Source organism: Nicotiana attenuata, unplaced genomic scaffold (genome assembly GCF_001879085.1).
Source record: "Nicotiana attenuata strain UT unplaced genomic scaffold, NIATTr2, whole genome shotgun sequence".
In the NCBI taxonomy this organism is placed as follows: domain Eukaryota; kingdom Viridiplantae; phylum Streptophyta; class Magnoliopsida; order Solanales; family Solanaceae; genus Nicotiana; species Nicotiana attenuata.
In genome coordinates this window covers 139,457-147,397 of record NW_017672403.1, presented here as the reverse complement: position 1 = coordinate 147,397, position 7,941 = coordinate 139,457, and positions in this window count along the sequence as shown.

Genomic DNA, 7,941 nt, shown 5'->3' with positions numbered 1-7,941 from the left:
TCTCCGGGTTTATACCCTCAAAGCCAGAGTTAAAACTGTTACTTACCTCAACCGCATAAAATCCTACTCCGGGATGCCCTTGTCTCTGGACTCGGTCTCCAAAAGCTTCGAATCTAACCATAATCAGATTAATACCACCATCATGTGCTAAAGAATCGAATTCCACAATAAAAACTACAAAATATGCCAAAAATCCGAAATCGGCCAAAATCGGCCCCCGGGCCCACGTCTCGGAATCAGTCAAAAATGGCAGAATAATACTCCTCGTCCTCTCCCGAGTCTAACCATATAAAATTCGTCAAAATCGGACTCCGTTTGGTCCCTCAAATCCTCACTTAAAACTCTCCAAAACTCAAACCCTAACTCCCTCAATTTCACTTTGAAATCATCAATCAAATCCCAAAAACGAAGATGGATTCATAAATTATAATCAAAATCGAGTAGAGAACACTTACCCCAATCCATATGGTGAAAATCTCCTCCAAAATCGCCCAAATCCGAGCTCCCCAACTCAAAATATGACCGAATGAACAAACCCTAGTTTTGTATATTTTTCTACCAGCTATTCTGCCTCGTTTCTCGTGTCAAACGATCCCGAAATTTATATTTTATGCCTTCAGTGGATTCCTTGTGAAATTCTAGTCAACTTAGGCTTTTGAATCACTCAATTTGACCTTATAACTAAGGAGATATGTAGGTTTTAATATTTGCAAATAGTGCAGATTTTTAATTACGCTGCTAGTGGCAATTTCGTAATTAATCTGAAAAATCTGGCAACCTAATTCTTAGTAAAATGACCATAAAATCCTCATACGATGTCCAAATTCGATGATTCTTTTTGCTACGGGTCCATAATTACGATACGGATCTAATGCTTCAATCAAAAAAGAAATCNTTTGTTAGTCTCTGCTTGAACACTTTTCTTTATTCTCCATTTCTTTTCTTTTCTTTTCCTGCAAGATATATTAATAATTTGTACAAATATTGAATAAAAAGCCACATCTATAAATAAAATATTTATTTTTTTAATATAACATGTACCTAAAAACATATATAATATATACTTATCAAATACTCCCATACTTGAATATTTGCTCGTCCTCGAGCAAAGTACACAAAATAAAAAGGCGGCTAAATTTTTTAAAATAAAATTATGAGAACTTTCTGAAAACAAGAATATAACCAAGATCAAGCCACGAGTTCAAATAATCTTTAATCGTACTCATGTTCACTTAATGAGAACCAAAATTATAATACTTTATAATCCCAAGTGTGTCTCACCCATGAAGAGAGATTCCCATAAATCACAATATATCAATACAAAACAAAGAAGGCATTGAAAAATTCGCTTACTCTCAACAAAGAAGTAATTCAAGCCACTGAAAATTTCCATAAGCTTGACTATCATGTGGTTCTACACTAATATAGGAATTTTTGAGTTGACATCATGTAGGGCTTTAATAAGATTGTAATGTTGGTATAAGGACAGGTAAGATACATATGAATAAAGTGACTCAAGTCTCTTACAAGCACCACAATACTTTAACCAATTAAGTACAATTGTCTTCCTTTTTTCTAAAATAATTTAACCTCCTTTTTTTCATTGTCTTCCCTTTCTAAATCCTTTCATTATTTTTCTTGTTTGCCCTTTTTTTTCCGCAGTTGTCAAAATTCTCTTTGTTGCTATAAATTTTTTTTCTTTTTTTTTTTACAAGCAACAATTTACTTCTTTTAAAGTCACACGATAACATTCTCAAAAGATTAGTAAACCCAACAATCATCATTTCATCTCTTCATTCCACTACAACTCCCTCACACTTAGTGTTTTGAATTTTCAAAGTGCCAGCAAGGAAATAGCGTGAACAAATAGATGTGATAATAAAAAGAGGCTAAGGGTTAAAGTTTGGCTACCAAAAAAATAAGGGATAATTTATTTAGACTCAAGGAGGCTGACAAGGCATATATATAATTGGCAGGTTAATTTAGGTAATGGTTCAACAAGGAAGGCCTACTTTCATTTCTCAACTCAAAAATCTACCTAGAATTTCGCCTCAAATCACATTCAAGACAAGTTTTAGATTTTAAAATAAGCAGGAGAACTTGGCAACATAACCTGACAACACAATACACTTGGGATCAACAAACATTATAATTTTAATCCCCTTTTTATCAAATATGAGCTTGAAAAGATATTCATATAACACATGGATGATGCTCAATTAATCCCATTTTTCAAAATCTCATTCTCAAAATAATCAAGTTTTTAGCCGAGTTAAGTACTACAAATTCTAGAAATTGTTCAGTTCAAACTATTACGACCATGGCAAAGAACTGAACAAAGAAATCCATGGAGATGTATAAAGAAGTTATACTAAAAAATATAAAAATACACATATATAAATTCCTCTACCCCCGTACTTAAATATTGTCGTGTCCCGATGATAAATAATATAAAAGCAAGACGAGGTAAAGGTGCTCCCTTGAATTATTATTTTTTTCTTTTTTCTGGAGCTCGTGAACTCCAACCCCAATTCTGAATCACTCTTTCTTTTTCGCTCCTTGGGGTTCATCTTAGAGTGCATTTGGCCAAGAACATCACAAAATATTTTCTTTTTTCTTACATCCCACTCTTTCTCGGCCTTCTTTCGAGCTGGCAAATAATAGTACATGGTGATCCTTAACTCCATTCTGCATTTTTCATGAGGATCATTCCATGAATTTTCCTTAAAGTCTCCAATAACAAAATCGACAAATTCATAATGATCAAAAGAAATTGAAGAATGATGGTCATTGAAAATTTGGTTTGTGCAAATAACGACCTCTTCATTCTCATTTTCTTCCAACTTAATCAATTTATGTGAATAAGAAAATTGGAGTAGGCACTCATCACCTATTGAATTATTTTCAACCAAATCTTTTGTAACGACTCGACCGGTCGTTTTGAGCTCTAGCGCGACGTTCAGTAGTTTGAGGCCATGAGCAGCTTCACTTCAGGTATTATGACTTGTACATACGGTCGGAATTGAATTTCGGGGAGTTCGGAGTCGATTTGGAAAGAGAATTCTCAATTCGGAAGCTTTAAGTTGAAAAAATTTGCTAAGATTTGATTTTTGAGTAAACAACCTCGGAATCGGGATTAAAAGGTTCCAGCAGGTTCGTATGATGATTTCAGACTTAGGCGATGTCAGAATCGGGTTTTGGAAGACCCGGGAACATTTCGGCCCCTATTGTGGAAGTTGGCATTTTTGGAAGAATTTCATAAGTTTGGGTTGAAGTGTATTTCAGTGTTATCACTGTCCGTTTGGGATTTCGAGTCTGGGAATAGCTCCGTATAGTGATTCTGGTATTGGGAGCGGGATCGAAAATGGATTCGGAGGTTCGTAGGTCATTTCGGAGTCATTTGGCCAAAGATAGGAATTTGAAGGTTTTTGAGAAGTTTGACCGGAAGTGGACCTTTTGATATCGGGGTCGGATTCCGATTTTCGGAAGTTGGAGTAGGTTCGTAATGTCAAATGTGACTTATGTGCAAAAATTGTGGTCAATCGGACGTAATTTGATATGTTTTGGCATCGAATGTAGAAGTTTGAAATTCTAAAGTTCATTAAGCTTGAATTGGAGGTCGATTCATGATTTAGCGTTGTTTGATATGATTTAAGGCCTCGAGAAAGTCCATAATGTGTTTTGTGACTGGTTGGTGTGATTGGTTGGGGTCCCGGGGGCCTCGGGTGGATTCCGGATGGTTAACGGATCAAATTTGGAGTTTGAAAAAGGGCTTCAGCAGCTGATATATGGTGTAACCGCACCTGCGAGGTTTTGGCCGCAAGTGCGGAGCCGCAGAAGCGGCCCTTGCATCACAGAAGCTGAACTGGATTGGTTAGGCTGGGACCGCATATGCGGTCATCTTGCTGCAGAAGCCGGACCGCACTTGCGGATGGAGGAGCGCAGAAGCGCAGCGAGGGGTTTGGTGATAGACCGCAGAAGCGGTGTGGAGGACGCACCTGTGGTAGCGCAGAAGCAGTCAAGTGACCCGCAGGTGCAAAAATGCCGGAGGCAGTGAGTTCTTTTAAATCAGGGGTTGGGTTCATTTCAACCCCATTTCTTCCATTGGAGCCGACTTTTGGAGAAACTTTGAGGTGCCATTTTCACCACCAAACATGAGGTAAGTGGATTCTACTAATTTTGAGTTAATACTTGGATTATGTAGATTTGAGCATGAAAATTTGGTAGAAATTGTGGGTTTTTGGTAGGAGACCTAGAAATTGTATTCTTGGATTTTGACCACGATTTTGGGAATAAAATTGAGAGTAAATTATTTATTTGAGTTCGTGAGGTTATGGGAAAACTTTATCTTCAAAAAATTTCGGAATCCGAGCACGTGGGCTCGAGGGCCCGAGGGTATTTTTGTCAACTTTTTGATCGGGGTTAGGAATTGTCATAAATTGGATCATTAGGAGTAATTGAACGTATATTAATGGATTTGCATAATTATTGGCTAGTTTTGGAGCATCGTGCATCGATTCTAGTCTTAGGGAGGGTGTGGAATGTCGGTTATGGAACTTCGGAGCGAGGTGAGTCTCCTTTATAACCTTGTAAGAGGGAATTGTCCCCATAGGTGAGTTAATTGGTTATGTGCTCCTATTTGTGGGGGCTACGTACGCACGAGGTGACGAGAGTCCGTGCGTAGCTACTATTAGGCTTAAGTCCGGGTAGTTTAGGGCCCAAAAGCATGCTTACTTGTAATACTTGCAACCTTGTTGACAAACTCAAAAATGCTTAAAACATATCGAACGTGTAAATGAATTTCTAAAAGGCTAGATATCATTTCTTGATTTTTTTTGAAAGAGAAATTGCCTTTCCTGAATATATGCTCCTTGATGAATTATTGATTTGACTGTTTGAATGTGTTTATCTATTGATGAACGGGCCGAACGCCTCAGTAGATTAAATAGATGCATCTATGGTTCGTGCCATTCGACCCTCTGGCAGTGCACATTTTAAATATTGTTGGATCGGGCCGTACGTCCTCGGCATGATTTGCGCATGCTTGTATTGCCTGCCTTGTAACTTACTGAAGTTGATATTGCTTCTTCCCGTCTTGAGACTATATGTATGATTGATGAAAATGGAAATTGGAAATTTTCATATAAAAGAAAGAATTGTTTAATTGCTTCACTCCATTGAACTGCATTCATGTTTATATGAACCCTCGACTTGTTATATTACTGATGTATCATCATTGGACCACTAGTAAGCGTCGAAGTCGACCTCTCGTCTCTACTTCTTCAAGATTAGGCGGGATACTTACTGAGTACATGTTGTTTCGTGCTCATACTACACTTGCTGTGCATTTTTGTTGCACAGGTTCAGGTGTGGCTAGCGACTTAGTGGCATAGCGGCATGGTTGGTACGGAGACCTAGGTGAGCTGCATTTATCGAGACGGCCCGCAGCCCGTAGAGTCTCCTTCAGAGTATTGTGATGTATTTTCATTTCTGTCCACCTTGTATTCCGGACAGTTACTGTATTTTATTTTATTCCCTAGTAATTGCTCATGCACTTGTGACACCCGGTTCTGGGATGGTTATGGGGTATTTTGTATTGATTTCTTGACTTTCATATTTAATTTGAAATGAGTATCTTTTACTAGTAAAATTGAAGGAAAAATCAGAGTTTTCACAATTATTTAAATGAGAATTCAATTAAGTATTTAGGGTTGGCTTACCTGACAACGGTGTCCGGCGCCATCATGACCCATAGTGGATTTTGGGTCGTGATACCTTTATTGTTAGCCTTCTCGATTGGATCAGGATATTCACCATGAGTGGTTGATTCTTTCTCACAAAGCTCAATTTTTTCATCAATTGGTCCATCCTTACAAGATGCAGTTTCGTTTAAAAGCTCCAAAAAAATTCAAGGAGACTGCCATATTTATAATTGATTTACCTTTATTGTTAGATCCATAATGGCTTTATGATAATGTGCATATTTTTTATCCGTATTTTCTATGAAATTATGCATAGCTTTTTTCAAGTTTACATTCTCCTCTTGAAGTGAATGACTCTCAATATTTTGATTCTTTTGTGAATATTGATTGCACTCCGGATTGCATTCATATTCACTAGAATCAATAATCCTGCAAGAGACTAGAAACAACATTAGCTTGTTCATTCGATAAATTAAAAGAATAGGAATTACCGAGTTGGCATATATGAGTAAGGTGACTTCCACCACAATATTCACTGGTAATGGACCTTTGACTGATTTTATTAATTAATTGTTCAAGGTTATTCATTCTCCTAGAATCCGCATAGGAGAATATGTTACTTGCTTGGTATTCAAAGCTTTGATGGTTGCCTCCACAATAGTCACATTCGATGGCCTTTTGACAGTATTCTTCTACCAAATCAACAAGCAAATTACTTGGTTGATCAAAATTCATTTGAAAGAACGTGGAATGAGTTGACCTTCAGGATCCTTTTTTTTTCTTGGTATGGTATTGCTCCCTAGTACTTGTCAGGCACTAGAAAACAAAAGACTTAAAGCTAAAGAAAAAAAATCTCAAAGTAGTAGTAAGACAATTAATTTGAAGTAGCTGTTTACCCATCCCCAGTAACAGCGCAAAAAATTTGACAAGCTCTGAGCGTACATGATTTTTCTGCTCGTACTCTGTCAAATTATAGTAAAGTTTAAGATATCGTCCCACAGAGATTGGAACCACCTAGGCTACAGATTTGTATTGTCTTTGTCACTATTTGAGAGAATCAAATTGATGAAAGGGGTTGCTCTTAAAATGTAAAATAAAAGCAATAAATATTTTTGGTTTTTCTGAAAATAAAAATAGAGGTTGGAATACTTTGAATCGGCAAGATAAAACCATCATAATAAGATCAAAATTCTATTACTTATTTCTTTGTTTAATGAAATGATTGCTTATTTCTAATTCAACCAAATCACATAAAAGTAACCAATTAATAACACCTCTTTCTATTCGTGTAGTCAATCGGTTAACAGTGAAACAAAGACCTTGTTTAAAGAATGACCACTTATTTTTAAGACATCACTCCACATAACAACAATATATAAATAGCACCGCTCGCGCTTAGTGTTATTAATTTATTGACAGTTAGTGACATTAAATAATAATTGACTAATAACACCTCTTTCGATTAGTGTAGTTAACCAATTAAAGTAATAGCTTCAAACAAGAATTATCTTAGTCGAGTGCACCAAGTGAGAAAAAGCCTCTTTCGATTGGCCTTTTCTAAATCAGTAAACTTGTTTAAATCTTTCTCTTCTCCCGAATAAGAAACGAAATAACAAGATAAAGATTTCAGTAAGTGATATAATTATATCAGATAAATAGAAATAATCAATATCAAATACCTTGGTGTATAATGATGATAAAGAGAAAATCTCAACATAAGAAGATAATAAAATTAAGATAATTATTATAACACTTTTATAGCTTCATCTAGTATCCCAACCAAAGAAAATTACTCCATTATAGAGAAAAGATAAAATAGAAAAATACTATTCCTACAATAAGAGAAATAACTTTTAAAACTAAAACAAAGCTAATTAAAGTTGGTATTCTATGCACGAGAATGGTTCTTCCTTCCACTGAAAAGTCATGCCTATTTATAGAAAATTATGCCCGTAAACTTCTCAGGGATGTCATCCTTGGATTGGGGATGACATCCCTAGCTCTTGATTCAATTTCTTCTATGTGCATTTTCACGGATGACATTCCTAGAATTGAGGATGACATCCTTGGATTGGGGATGCCATCCTTGGCCTTTTTGTTAGTCTCTGCTTGAACACTTTTCTTTATTCTCCATTTCTTTTCTTTTCTTTTCCTGCAAGATATATTAATAATTTGTACAAATATTGAATAAAAAGCCACATCTATAATAAATATTATTTTTTTAATATAACATGTACCT